We start from the raw sequence: 16,472 nt of genomic DNA, 5'->3' as shown, positions 1-16,472 counted from the left end.
GGGGACCACCTGCGCCCCCACTTATGCCAATCTCTATCTGGGCTGGTGGGAGGCGGAGGTGGTTTTCCAGGAACGTTATCGTCGGTATACCTAACACATACTGCTGTGGATTAGGTATATCGACGATATCTTTGTCCTATGGCAGGGCACCAGAACGCACCTCGATGCGTTCATTGGCGAGCTGAACACCAATCCCCTGAACCTTAGATTAACATCGGAAGTTGACGGGGTGAGCCTTACATTCCTTGATCTTACGATCTCTAAAACCACACATGGGACACTGGCCACATCCCTTCATAGGAAGTCCACGGCTACGAACAGCCTCCTCAGAGCAGATAGCCATCACCCAAAACATCTGCTAAAGGGGATACCAACTGGCCAGTTCTTACGCCTGAGGAGGAACTGTTCCTCTAACGAGGACTTTGAAACCCAGTCATCAGCCATGAAACAAAGATTCATGGAAAGGGGATACAGCAATAGGGTTATTAAGAGAGCGTATCAACGAGCTAGGCACACAGACAGAAATACATTGCTGGATGACAAAGCCACATCACCTATTGATAAACAAGTGATACGCTTCATTGGTACGTTCAACAACCAATGGCCTGAAATTACCAACATTATGAACACACACTGGCATGTATTACGTGAGGATGTGGATCTGAGAGAGGTCCTGAATGAGAGGGCGACCATTGTAAGCAGGAGAGCCAGCAGTCTACGTGATCTGTTGGTACATAGCCACTATCAGAGACCAACTACAGGGACGTGGCTTGCCAACAGATCAAATGGCTTCTTTAAATGTCACAAATGCACTGCATGCACCTCTTGTTCCTCCACAAAGACTTTTAATAACTGGAATGACACACGTAGTTTTAACATCCGTCAGTTTATTAACTGTAGAACTGTGGGCGTGGTTTATCAGATTATCTGTGTCTGCAAGAAAAAATACATTGGAAAAACAAAAAGACAGCAAGACACAGAGTGCTTGAGCATCTAGGGGACATCCGGAATCATCGGGATACCCCTGTTGCTAACCACGTACACAATCAACATCAAGGACTATCCTCAGTTATTCAATTTGTAGGTATTGAGGCCGTATCCAATCACAGTAGAGGAGGGGACTGGGACAACGAGATCCTACGACGGGAATCTCGTTGGATTTATACTTTGGGTACCTTAGTCCCTAGGGGACTCAACGAGGAATTTCTTTTCTCCCCGTTTATTTGATGTCTCTATGACTTACCTACCCTTCCCTACCCCACACACACCCACGAGTGTGCTCAATACCATCCAACAGTGTATCCGGTGCTATCCTATCTATGTTCTTGCCCTCTAAGAGGGGTGGTATTTCTGTATGCATCTTGACCACTCGCTTCCCCTGCGCTAACCTCTACCCTCCTTATGATACCCATGATTCCAAGTGTAATCACCAGCAGGCAGAATTCTTTCTGCAATTTCAGTCGGGGATGGGGCCACTTACCTCATTTCCTTCATTCTCCTTTACCCCCTACCACATACCCCAAGCCATCATAATGTGCCTTAACTAGGGATATTGGATCCCCTATAACACTTTACTGTGGCAAACGTGTGGCTAGTGTACCTATGTGGCATAGCCACTTCAAGGAGAACCACCTACCTCCTTTCCTTCCTTCTGTTAGTCTACCCCGTGTTCCAAACTGGCACACTGTGCTCTAACGAAGGGTATTGGACCACCTTACACTCTTTTAGGGCAAGGATATAGCTACTGTGTATATATATGAGACTGCCACTTTAAGGTGAACTACATTATGACACAACCTTATAGGGACGCATGTTTTACCTGCATCCGCAGTATCCACATAGCACACAGGATACTCAAATACCTTGGACTGTTCAATGGTGAACTACCAGGGTTAATAATACCCCCAGATACGTGGAGGTCATGACATGATTCACTAATTTAGAGCCGGCTGTGTAGCAGACAGTGCAGCAGTTCAGGCAAGCGAGCGACGAAGGGGAGACACGCCCCCAGCGGTCGCTGTGGCAACCACTAGCTACTTAAAGTGCACTCCAAGAGCGTGCACGTACCTTTGAGAAAGCGCGATCCCGCGCGAAACGTGCGTCAGGTGACTACGAGCGTGGTGACGTCACCGCATCCAAGATGGCGCCTCCGCGGCTGTAGCTGCTGCCTCGAGACCGGAACACCCCTCCCATGGTATCCTGTAGCCGTTCCCTTCTACCTACGATGGTGTAATGGCTTCTATATGCACCCATGAGCTAAGTAGCACCCCTATTAGGACCTAAGATACTTTCATGTCCTGATATTATATTGTGCATCATTATGTTTGCTATGTTCCCATTTTTACCATAGCTACCATTCAGGTCACCAGCATAATATATGCACATAAGGGAGGGAGGTGTAATCAGGGGTACTGGTCACTGACCATGATCAGCCCTAGCAATCTATATTTACTTGCTTAGAGGGAGACTCAATATGATTTATGAGTCAGGCTGTTCCTTACCCCGTGTACCTATCAGTAACTTATAATTATTAGGTCTGATCAGCGTTTATTACCGGACTCTAGAGAGGCTACCTGTGATTTCGATCTCTGCATTAAACACCACCAGTACACAGAGGCTATAACTGGATACGGTCTTTTGAACCGTGCCTCAGGGCGTTCTCCGTTAGCACACTTTGTGCTTGCCCTCTGCAGAGCTCACACACTATTCAGCTACGCATCCCACCACTACATGCATGAGGCTATAACTGGATACGGTCTTCGAACCGTGCCTCAGGGCGTTTCCGATAGCACACTTTGTGCTTGCCCTTTACAGAGTTTACACACTATTCAGCTACGCATCCCACTACTACATGCATATGGTGGTTGAGTTTCCATTTTTATGATGATCATCTTTGTTGCGTTGTTATTGTTTTCACCATGTTTTGTTTATTTGTTGTACACACCGCTTAAGTGGACTAGGGACATCATCCAGATATATACCATCTGTCCATTCGGTGTAAGATAATCACCCTTCCAGACTTAGCTTCAATGACCTATACCATTTTAGGTTCATTGAATTATTGATAAAAGGATTTCCATACGGCTTATGGGCCGTCGATTCTGGTATTATAGTAATGGGGATTGTCTGAGCGACACAGTTCCACATTAAGGTGTTGTCATACTTATATCTCCTCTCAAGTGAGGACGATTTTGTTTGGTTTGCCTATTAGGGGCTGGCCTTGGATTATATATACCATGCCCCTCTATACAATCCTATTTTAAACCTTCTCTTGTGATTAAAAGGTTTTTAAATACACTCATTATCATCAATCACTGGCCAATCCGAGTGCATTCAAGGAGGATCTTTTTCTCTTTTTTTCAGCTATATATATTTTTCCTCTTTTGCACCGGCATTTTGCCTGACATACTACTCATCACTCACTTACCTGCTGATGCGGGAGCATCCCCTACCCCTCCCTTTTTTCCCCCTTCCCATCCCTGGATTATCTTGTGTTCAATTTCCCCTGATCTATCTTTGATCATAATACAACACTGATCACCCACCAAAGCGCACACTACCCCGTTAGCTGCTAGCACATAATATAAAGCCATTCTATTTTGTAAGGCTACTACTCGTATCTGGACTTGTTGCTGGGTTAGTCTTTCAATAGCTTCCGTGGTTTGGTTTAACTCATAATCCATTACTAGGGCTAGCCTATTTAATTTTAGATATAGTCTAGCTACCCCTACCGAGGATACTAGAGACCCAAAGAATCGTTCCCATGAGTCAGATCTTATAGAATAATCTACCTCAGGCAGACTTCTCATATTCCTTATTCTACCTGTTGGGAGGGAGTCTCGTAGTTGCCTAGCAGATAACTTCCTGACCACCCACATGGCAATCATTTGTAAACCCATTTCCCACATAACCAGTATAATCCTTGAGGTAAACTAGTATTTGAGCAAGAGTTATTCCCCAGTTATAGTATGTAAAACAAAATTGGGGCACCACTGGTTAAACACATATGATTATGTCTGGAAAAATAACAAATATATTTTAAAAAAAAACACAGCTGTTATTAATAGTCTCTTATAAAAAAATCTCAGTCCTTTGGGTCTTCGAAATACATGTGTAACTGGATCCGTAATTGCTGATACCAATTTGCAATTTGACACGTGTAACCAAGATGTAAGTTTGGTGACTTTTACAGCAGTATTTGTTGTCAAAAGTACATGATAAGGGCCCTTCCACCTGGGTTGTAATGCGTGTTTCCGTTGGCTGTACAGCTATTACCTGTGCATGGAGAGACTGCAAAAGTTTAATTAGTTGCATGCAATATTTACTAAGTGTCCCATCACAGATTGCGCTGTGTAGGTTTTATAGCCTTCATTATAAATGCAGCGGCCGTTATTCGAACAAATCACGGAGCCGTTTTCGTGTGCGCTGCTGTATTCCACGCGGCATTAACACGGCCAATCTCCCCAGGCACACGTGTTTATCGCGGTTGCTTTGTTTGAATTTCATGGATTGTGTGCACTTAAATGCAATGAAATTAATGAATTGTAATGTGTACAGTACTGTTCTACTGTGTCAATTTCAGGTGTTTAAAAACCAGAACACTAAAATGCCATTTTCTGCACTCGCCTCTTAAGGCGGTACGTTTGGAAGAAATCCCGCGCCATGACATGGGTATTCCGAGGTATACACCGCGTGAAGTATTCGAATAACGGCCGCTACATCTGTATGTTGCCTGCAAATAGCACATTATTGGCAAAAATCAGTCACTGCTTTTGACAAGACAGGCATCCACCAATCTCTGCTGATAAATTCTATATTACCTTCTTTTTTTCACATCGGACATTTCATGTGCCATGTGAACAATATAAAATAGTGAAGAAGGCCATTGGAGTCAATCCACTTATTGACCTCCTGCTTTGTGGCCTCTCAAGACTCCCATCAGTCATTTTCATGGTGAAGCAAATTGTCATTGAAAGTCTGTAGGCAAAATAATGGTGTCTGTGCTATTTGGGTCTGGGTGAGCAGCATAGAGAGCTGTTACAGACAGATATTGGGCTGCAGCATGTTTCGCAGGTTGATCTGCTGTAGAATTGCCAACAGTGTGAGCTGCTTTAACCTTTAAATTACTGCTGTTCAATAATCAGACAGGACCAGTTCATTTAAGAAAACAAACAGTTTCCTATTATAGGTTTGAACAGAGAAACCTTAATAACTAACTAACTAAAAAAAAAAATTTTTTAAACAAAAATCTTTCCTATAAAACAAAAAATCTTATTGTTGAATCACTATTTCTAATTCCTTATCTCTTTTACACAACCTCTCTCTGTCTGCAACTCTGTCTCCTACCATTCTCCATCTCTTGTCACTATTCTCATACTGTACCTTCCATTGACATGCTATATACCCCATTTAACAGCTTTTAATTCCATTCTTTTTATACTCAGGAGGAGTCTTTTTCCCTATAAAAGATTATAGACAGGTCTAGTTTTTTTTCTTCTGGAAAAACCTGCTATAAATTCCCATGAAAATGTAACAAAATAAACAAAATAACAGCATTTTATCAATTCTGTGATTGAAGTGGGCTGGGTAAAAATCTATAAAGCTTCCTTCCATTATTGGATCAGACTCTTTCTTTTGTCTAATTTAATTACCCTAAAAAAATTACGTTACTTTTTTTTATAATTTTGCGTTTTAGATATATTTAGTTTCAGTCCTGACTCCTCTAAAACAGTATATAAAAAAACTTTATTTAAAACTTCCTTATATCCTACGTCATATTTTATTTGTATCAATAGATCATTTACATATTGTAACACAGTATCTCCCACGCCCAGGAATAACAAAACCTGTGCTATGGTAAAAACATGTTAATTAGCTATGGAATTACTGCAATGTAAATACAAATCTATACTTGAGTCAGGGTCCAAAAAATCTTTTTACAACTGCCAAATTTCTCGATTTCTTTTAAAACAATACACTAAAAAACTTTAACATGCAATACTGCCTAGGTTTATTTTAACCCTTATTATTAATATCAGAGTGACACACAAACACATCGCTCCAGGACATATAATAATTATCACTATGATCTTTTTAAAAGAAAAACAAACAACCCTGTTGTTGATTGTAAACTGCCTAGTGACCGTTGTTTTTTTTTAACTGAGAGCAGAACCATTAGTTGTCCGGACATACATACAGACACATTTACTACCCATTCACTACATGTAGTTATTACATTACAAGCAACTCTGGCCCCCCTCTTTCAGCCAAAACACCCTTATAGTCCAAATTTCCATATCCGATCCAATCCAGTTTGTCCATAAAACTGGAATTGTACATAAAGACTTAATTGATGTTGAGGTTTAAAATGGCTGTTTGATACATTAGTAATACAATGTTAATACATTGTCTGGTATTATATGTTGCAATAGAATTGTCTTGGTTCCCAAGTAACTAAACAGTATAAACAAAGTAGTCCATAATATGTAATGGGCTGTAGGTCCCAAAATCTAGATATATTTTGGTAACTTTCATACTAGTAGTTCTGCTGCTCCTGCAGCCAGTTGACACTCCTGAATACAGATCAAGTTAATACCAAATGTTTTTATCACTGTTGTCAAACAGTGATGTACTAATGATTTATACTAACATGCATGTTATATTTATTATTTTCATTTTTAAGGTTAGGAAAACTACCCCAATCATCCTCCCCATGCTGGTTAGTATTCTATAGGTCTCTTCCATAAGGGTGTACTTAATATCTATTGTAAATCAGGTCAAATAGAACCTTCTTATTCTAAAAGGATTTCTGAAAGATCGGATATATTTTGATATTCTATATACCCAGAAATCACCTTCCTTGTCACAAAATTGCCTGATGGCCTTCACACATAACATATACCTGAGTTTATGCAAATCATAACTAAGTGGCGATAGATGCTGCAGTTCCTCCCTGTTGGATTACAGAGAGATGCTAATTCTGTATGGAGGCGCCTTATAAGTAAGGGCTAATGTTGTATCTATCAGTTAACCCCCTTGAGTATGCATGATTCAGATACTATAATAATAGGATCAAAGTTGGTGGTAGCAACAGACAGATGTCTATACAATTCTAAATACTAAGCTACCCAAGGCAGCTATAAAGTGAAGTGACACATAAAACCAAGGTGAATAATTCAAAAGTACTATAGCAGCAACCTGGACCCTGTAATAAACTAAGGCTAGTGGCAACCTCCTAGGGTTCCCCATCTTTGTTAACTGCCTGAGGTGTCTAGTTGGACTCCGTGAAAATGGGCGCTACCATTCCTCCCTGTTAGATTGCAAATTTGCAATTGTAGGCACTTGCTCATTCCAAGCGAGAGTTACTCAATTGTGATAACAACAGACACGTGTCTATGGTATTCGTGGCTAGTGGTTGCCCCCGGGGGTTCCAAAATACTGTGCTGTCTGAAGAAAAAATGTAATATACACCATGGGGCCACATAAAACCAAATCAACCAACATACAAAATAAACTCCCAACTTATAAAACTGTAGTAGCAAACTAGAGCATGTGATCAACTTTGGCTAGTGGCTACCACTGAGGGGTCCACATCTTTTCTAGCTACATTATCTAAGGTATCTGTGCAAAGATGAACCTGCAGTATGAAACACAAAAGACAGCGCACAACGCTCATAGTGCTTTAAAAATTATAATAAAAAAACACATTGGTTAGGTAAGTATTCTGCGTACATCTAGATGGAATAAAAACAGCATTTATGGGACATATGTTACCCAAACTCCAACCACCAGCAGCGGGATTGAAGGATTCAGCAAAACACATCAGTCTAGCAGGGGAACACGAGCTGAAGGTTACCAGGCTTCTTGTCTTTGCAGCCGCACACCTTGAGTTGTTTAAGCTGCCGCCCGGTCATCTAAGCTCACAGGCCCATTGGTCGGGCAGTGTGGTACTGGCAATGTCCCAGATCAAATGAGTCCTGCTTCGGAGTTTCAATCAGCTGTTCCTGACGGGGGAGTACACAACGCTTGTGCACGGTGCACAGTACCTTCGCGTGTCTCCGTCGGCTCGTCGGCTACGTCACTGGATCGCGTCGCTGAATAGCGACACCGTGTGGTGTAGTTTGGGAGACTCCGATACAGAACTCTGCTTGGAGCCAAACCGCAGATTCACAGTGACTTGGATCAATCAATAAAGTTCGTAGGCTTAAAGGAGAGTCATATTCCAACGCGTTTCAAAGCCAAACTGCTTCTTCATCAGGGAATAATAATCATGGTTACTGAACCTATTTAAGTACCCCCCACTCGGCAGAGATTGGTCAGACCATAAAGTAGTGTCCTCCAATCAAAGACGTGGGAGGGGAACCAGAACAGGTGCATACTTAATGCACACATCTTAACAGTATATCAACAGACTCTCCTTTAAGCCTACGAACTTTCCGAGTTATAGGCCCAGATATGGGGTGCCGGTATCTCCATTATTTGAATGTCCCACGTTGTGACGCAGACGCTTTAAAAATGTCTGCGACACTGGCATCCGATGCCCCATACCGGGGCCTGTAACTCGGGAAGCAGGGGTTCCCTGAGCCAGAAATCAAAGCGGTTCAGCTCAGGAGACCTCCTGCTCCCACACATTATTTAAAAAAAAATACATTAAAGCAGTTTCATTACCTTAGCAGCTAGCCGCTAAGGCAATGAAGGGATGATGGCAATTTCCCCCAAAAACCTTGCAATATGTGCTACCGACCAACCCCCTGTGCCCCCAACAACCCCTAACATACATTTTTTTTTAAAGTATAGGAATGTTACTATAGGCCGGCGGGGGCCCTCGGGTGGTCCCCGCGGTTGTCCAGGGGTCCCCACTGGCCTGTGGTACCAATCCTGTGCTTTAAAAAAAACAACAACAAAAACCAGGAAATAAATACACCTCCCAAAGTATTGGCTGTTATGTTTTTTTGGCCACGCGATTGGTACCGCAGGACGGCGGGGACCACTGTACTCTTGCAGGGATCACCCGAGGGCCCCAGACTCCCGCGGGGATCACCCGAGGGCCCTGGACTCTCACAGGGATCAACCGAGGGCCCCAGACTCCCGCGGGGATCACCCGAGGGCCCCGGACTCCTGCGGTGATCACCCGGGGACACCCGCCGGCCTGTTGTATTAATTGTGTTATGAAAAAACGTAAACAATGATTTTTTTTCATGGCGTCATTTCTTTTGTGCCAGCCTTTAGCTGGTGCAAAAATCTGGTGTGCTTTTAAAGTACGATACTCTTATTACTGCTTAGTGAATACCGCCGACTGGCAAAAAACGGCGCGTTTCCGTTTTTTGCCTGATCGGTGTTTTTTTTTTTTGGTTGAAAAAATGCCTTTTACGGCCGATAAAGCGCTGTTATCACTGCTTAGTGAATCGCGCATCAGGCAGTATCAGTCTTAAAAGCCATTTATCGTATTGAAAGCAGTTGTCACTGCTTAGTGAATCGCCCCTCAAATGTTTTTATCACTGTGGTCAAACTTTTGAATGGATTTCTGAAAGATCGGATATATATTGGTATTCTATATTCCCCCAAATCACCTTCCTTGCTCATTTAAAGGAACAGTATCCACATTCTGAATCTGTCGGAATGTAACATTTTCTGCAGATATTATTGGCTTCTGGGTGAGAATCTGGACAAACTGCTCCAGCTAATGGATGTTATACCCTTTAGGCCTATTGTATAAATTATAGATTATAATTCATAGGAAGGCTGAATACATAAAAATTTCATTGAGGCCTCTTGGTGTTAGGGAACCCATGCGGTATATGCATTTAGCCTCCTTTCTAAGTAGTGCATTGTCCAGATTGCCTTTCCTTATACAGTACCTAGGGAAATTTGGTCAATTCCCTGAAAAATCAGGCATGTTACATCTACCCGCACTGCAGGTTCATCTTTGCACAGATACCTTAGATAGCCAACAAAGATGTGGACCCCTCAGTGGTAGCCACTAGCCAAAGTTGATCACATGCTCTAGTTTGCTACTACAGTTTTATAAGTTGGGAGTTTATTTTGTATGTTGGTTGATTTGGTTTTATGTGGCCCCATGGTGTATATTACATTTTTTCTTCAGACAGCACAGTATTTTGGAACCCCCGGGGGCAACCACTAGCCACGAATACCATAGACACGTGTCTGTTGTTATCACAATTGAGTAACTCTCGCTTGGAATGAGCAAGTGCCTACAATTGCAAATTTGCAATCTAACAGGGAGGAATGGTAGCGCCCATTTTCACGGAGTCCAACTAGACACCTCAGGCAGTTAACAAAGATGGGGAACCCTAGGAGGTTGCCACTAGCCTTAGTTTAACATAGGGTCCAGGTTGCTGCTATAGTACTTTTGAATTATTCACCTTGGTTTTATGTGTCACTTCACTATATAGCTGCCTTGGGCAGCTTAGTATTTTGAATTGTATAGACATCTGTCTGTTGCTACCACCAACTTTGATTCTATTATAATAGTATCTGATTCATGCATAGTCTAGGGGGTTAACTGAGATGTGCAACATTAGCCCTTACTTATAAGGCGCCTCCATACAGAATTATCATCTCTCTGTAATCCAACAGGGAGGAACTGCAGCATCTATCTTCATTTAGGCTATTGTAGAACAGACATCAAATACTTTGACTTATTAATAGGTGACCCGCAACTCTTGCTATACAGACTTGCATAAACTCAGCTGTATATTATGTGTAAAGGACATCAGGCTTTTTGGTGACTGACCTTGATATCTCAGCATCAAATGTTGCATTCCCTTTACCTACAGAGGGTTTAGACACTGTATACCAGCTCTTTTTAGGTTTTAATTATATGTTTTCTTGACTTAAAGAAAAACATTTATTTATTTTACTTATAGTATCAGTAGAGGTTGAGTGCATCTTATGGGATCTTTTCTCTCTCATGTTTCCATAACATCTGGATCACATAACATCCACAAGACATCGCTCAAGTTTACAATGAATACAACTACTGCTTCCCAATTATAACATTATTTACAACTAAAGCTACTGTACAATTGAAAATCATATACATGTAATTGTTGAATAATGTATATGTGCAGGAATTTGTTGAAGTGAAACATCTGTGCTGGCACCTGGCACAAATCTCCCTCGTGTAGACGGAAGTATGTAACGGAAGTCATGATGCCGCCAGCGAATGCGCAGAGGCGGCTGGCACCACACAGTAGTACCCGTTCCCGTCCGCGCATGCGCAGTGGTGCCCGGCACCATTCGCGCAAGCGCAGAGGGGGCACACACACACACAAACACACTCCTTTTGTGTGAGTACACATAAACAAAAGGTACAGTTTTATTACAGGAATTCCCAGTGAGTACAAATATAGAAGTGCAAATAGCAAAACTTTAAAAAATCTACCATTTATAATAAAAAAAATGGAGAAGTGCAAACGATGCAAGGTCTATAAGCATAAAACACATGACATGTATGTAGATTAATATAATATAGTAATTGTAATGATTATTAAAATAAACAGGGGGTCTGTGCTGAGCACGTGCGTTCTTAGTGAAACGTCTGTGCGTTTTGTCACTGAAATTGTATTTCGATTTTTATGATTTTGATTGAATCAAGGGCACTGACAGTCATGTCATTCCTGGGCTGGTAAAAATGTTCAGTTTGCTACATTATGTAGCCCTTGGTTAATTTCAGAGTATAGTGGCTGCAGTAGGTGGAATGTCCATGTTTTTGCTGTGGTTTTACCAATTCCTGTGTGCCTAGAGAGTATTGTACACAAAGGGGAATACATTTCCCTGTGCGAGTACAGCGTGGCAGGAGTTGAAACATGGTTCTTACTGGCTTTCTCATTGTGATGGCCGCAATAGACTGCACACATGTAGCAATAACTTCACAAGAGGGAGTATTTAAATGTCAAAACCGCAAACACTTTTATTCCCTTGAATATACAGATGGGATCTGATACTAAAATGTGCATTCTAAGTTCCTGGCTTTCCAGGCTTCTGTCATAATACCCACATCCTGCATCACTCATCCCTTGCTCACCTTTTTGGTGGAGGGGAGATATGGTGATGGATGACTATTAGGTTAGTTTTTTCTTTTTCACACATTCATTAAAGCATTTAACAGTTTAACTAATTATATCACATTGCCATGCCTCTACTGACCTTTAAAGCAACGTGTTTAAACAGTTAATAAAACTGTACGAAAGTTTTTTTTTTTTTTTTTACATTTTAAATAATAGAGTATGTATATGTATATATATATTTCACCAGGTGATGCATTATATGGCTGCCGGACTTTGCTTCTAACATTGTCCCTCCCCCCTGCTAATGCTCAGACTCCAGCACAACTGCATTTTAATGAGGCACACATATCTACATGTTCAGTTATTGAATGGACATTTGGAGTGTTGAAACGTTGCTCCTTTGTTTATTGCCGGTTCCTCAGTGCTTTCATTTGCTGGGTTGCAAGTTGGGTGATCAATATTTTGTAGATTTATGCTTGCCAATGGGTTGTGCTCTGTTGTGCTTTTACTTCTAAACTTTTAGCACTTTCCTGGAATGGATAGTCTGAGAAAGCGTGCAGGCAGCGGGAGTGATGCATTATTTAGATGATTTTTATGTTTGTAGGTCCAGCGGGGTCAGATTTGGGCGCCAAATGGCTGGTGGAATTTTCAGAAATGGCGTGTGAATTTGGTGTTCCATTGGTGGTGGTAAAAACTGAGGACCCCACATCTGTTCTAAGTTTTTTAGAATCGAAATAGATTCGTTGCAAATGGAGAGTACATTGCCTAGTGATAAACTACAAAATTCTTTAGTAGCGTTTATGTCTCTCAGAAAAGCGTCATTGGGGCATTTTCTGTCTTTGATGGGGCATCTGGTTTTTGTGGCCAGGATTGTGCTGGTGGGGAGGGAATTCTCTAAACGGATAACGGCTGCTATGGCCGGGGTGAGGCGCCTGCATCATTTTATTCAGATTACAGAGGAAATTCGGAAGGGTATGTGTGTGTGGTTGGAGTTTTCGCGTTGTTGCAATGGGAGGACACTCTGGAGGCGTCGGCCGATATCCAATAACGAGTTTCACGGATGTGGCAAAGTCAGTGTGTTTTTGGGTATATTTCGAGGGATTGTGGTGTGCTGATTGATGGCCAGATTCATGGGTGAAGTCTCATGTAATGAACCTGATGGTTTTAGACTGTTTTCCTCTCGTAGCTGCAAATGAGCGCCTTTTGCTAATAGGAATGTAGTTTTTTTGTCTGATAATATGGGTGTGGTCGTGGTTAATCATTTTAGATATTGGGGGTCCCCCCCGGTGTTGACTTTCCTGCGCAGTTTTGTTTAAACCTGAAGAAGATTCAACATAGGTTTAAGGGCTAGGCATGTACCTGGAGTGGCTGACGGCTTTGCTGATGCTTTATCCTGAATACAGCTATCAGAGTTCAGGAGGTGGGTGCCAGAGGAGAATCCAGTCGATCGGTGCTGCTCGGTGGAGCCATGGAGTTATGGGAGTTGGTGACGGTCGAGTGATGGACTTGATGAGTGCTTCAGTGGCATCCAGTACTTGGGACGCGTATGTGGCTGCTTGGTGCGAATACCAGGGACTGCGAGGGAGATGGGTTTTGAGGTATCTGAGGTGTGGGCTATCTTGACATATGTGCTATTATTAAAAGGGGCTAGCAGGCAGCTTGGTGGAGAGAAAACTCGTGGGTGTGTAATTCTTTATGCGGGTTAGGGGTGCAGGCGATCCAACTAAGGATTTTATAGTTAAAAGGGCAGTAGCCGGTTTGAACAGTTCGGGATGCCAGGAAGCCGGTTACTACACTAGTGCTGGAGGGTCTGGTTCAGGCAATCATTAAAGTTTGTTTATCTCAATTTGAGGTTAAACTGTTTAATGCAACGTTTATGGTGGCATTTTTGGGGGCATTGCGAGTAAGTGAATTAGTTTGCGCAATGAAGAGAGGTGGAGGGGCATGGCAATTGAGAATGTGGTGCAAGGGCCGGCGTCAATTAGGATTTTTGTGCGAAGGTCTAAAACTGATCAGCTAGGCAGGGGTGCTCGAGTTTCTGTAGGGAGGTTGGGTGATACAGTAGTTTGATCTGCACGGTAATGAGGGTAAGGGTATACATGGAAGTTCGTACTCCTATCCCAGGCCCATTGCTGCTGCATGTAGATGTGGTGCCTTTATCAAGATTTAAAAATCAGATGATTTTTCATTTATGCCTTAAAAATTTGGGCAAACATGGACCCACTCCTTCCATATAGAGGCAGCGTGGGCTGGCTTAGGTGTGGATGTTATTCAAAGGATTGAGCGTTGGGATTATAACAGATACCGGAGTTATGATAGGCTAGAGATGAGTTAAGGGATGTTAGGTTAATTCATTTTTGATGTTTACCAGAGCTGCTGGATTTGACAAGGGATAGGAGGCCAAAAATGGTAGCTTTTCACGCAGGGGGTGATGATGTGAGGTCGGTAACATCTTTAGATTTAGTTAATTTGATAAAAAAAATTATTTCGCTCAGATTCAGGTGCGGTGGGGTGCTTGCACTGTTCATAAGAAGGTGTGCAAGAAGGCTCGTAGTGCTATCGTGATTGAGCGTGCCTGAAAGAAAAGGCATTTGGTAAATAAGGCAGTTGGTAAAGGTATTTTAGGGGGTTGCATGATAAATCATCGAGTTTGATACAGATCATTGCAGATTATTTTGGTTAGATGGGGTACAGTTATTGTAGATAGGTTTGATTTGTTTAATATGACTCTTCAGGATTGGCTTGAAAGGGTCCTTGTGGGTCTGGGGGTACAGGGCTAGTTTAAGGGATTTAATAGCTGTGTGTGGCAGCTTTTGGGGTAAGTGGGTTCTAACTTTGACAGGTGGGGGCTCCACGGTGCCAGTAAATCCTGTGGTGGCGAGTGGGCAGGTTTCATTTGTATGTGAGCTCCCTGGGGCCCATTACTCACTTAACGGTCGGGTGGTAAGGTGCCTGGCTTCATGGGTTTGCGGACCATGGTTGGTAACATTGGCCTTTACCTGGGGGGTTGAGCATCCTGGAAGGGTTGGCAGTTACCGGGGTATATATTACTTGTTTAAGAAAAGCTGCAGCCTTTTGTATCTCCAGATCTTTGTAGTGGATTTAGTTATTTATATGTATATTTTGGGTAGATCTGTGCTGGGGTGGGGAGAGTTCCTTTCAGGCTCCAAGGTCAAGTAACTGTACCAGGAATAAGGGGATCCAGGAGTAAGCAGGGGTTTAGAAGCAAGGAGAGGCCCAGGGGGCAGAAAAAGGTGAGGCAGGCACAATTCTAGCTGGCTGATACTGGAATTGTGATACTGCTGAGGAAGCCAATCCTGTGGCGAAACGCGTTGAGTGGTAGTGTTCAAGGTTGCAGGAGCACTCACAGACGCGTGTAAGCCACAAGGCCGAAAACCGAAAGTGACGTCCGACCGAACCAGAAGTGACGTGACGGAGCTCACAGGGATACCAGCAGAGGCTCCTTCAGCTGGGGGAGGTCTTTACCATCGGCGTCGCAGAAGGATCGGAGGCAATGAGCAGATTGGTCACTCACGATGTCCATAAATGTTGTGAATTGCTTTTAATAACTGTACAAAGTGTGAGTACGGTTCTTATATTTTTTAAACATATAAATATCCTTTGCTACTGATCTGCACTATGTTAAGCTATTTTTTTCTACCCTGAGGTGCATCTCTTCTGAAAGTGTACTACATACAACATTGCCTCAGTTTTGGAATTGCGCATTTTATTGATTTACACTTTAAGTAGACACAACATATGAGCCAAGACAGCAGCATTTTTTCACATTTGATCAAAACACCTGCACTTAGATGTTTTTTATTGTTTTCTATTTGTTGAACATCTCCCATGATCCCTCTGGAACCTGAAGAAAAAACAATTTCAGGTGGCGGCAGGCAAAAGAGTAGTCAGACGCGCACTGGTTGATAACAAAGGATCCAGCAAGCGAGAAGGTTAAACAACAAGGGGGTAGGTCAACAAACAAACAAATGGGCCACGCAACGTGTAGAGTTAAACCAGGAAGTAACCCGTTGCAGCAGCAGGATGAAAAAGGCAGTGCAAGGTTTAAATAGGCCAAACCAGGAAATGAGTTGGCAGGGCAACAGAAGAAAACCGGAGCAGGAAAGTTAGCTAGCCCTACCAACCAGGCAAGGTCTCTGTCGAAGCAGCAGGTGTGCCAGGACACAGAGAGAACCTAATAGTTTAGCGTGGTTATGGACGTGATTTTTGCATCTTGTTTGATTGGAGGATACTCGTTACAATGAAGGAAAATAACGTTTGTTCCCGATTTCGGGGAAATGATCGTTATTAGTGCAAAAGTGACAACCTTCTGTGGACCTACCCAAGTGTCAGAAGCACATCGCATTGCATACATGGTTGCCCCCTCTGGCAGCAAGAGGTTAATAATACAATGAGTAGACCTGCGTTATATGGTAATATTGT

Source organism: Ascaphus truei, chromosome 6, assembly GCF_040206685.1.
Source record: "Ascaphus truei isolate aAscTru1 chromosome 6, aAscTru1.hap1, whole genome shotgun sequence".
NCBI lineage: Eukaryota > Metazoa > Chordata > Amphibia > Anura > Ascaphidae > Ascaphus > Ascaphus truei.
The sequence above is the reverse complement of the archived record's forward strand: the minus strand, read 5'-3'. Positions refer to the sequence as shown.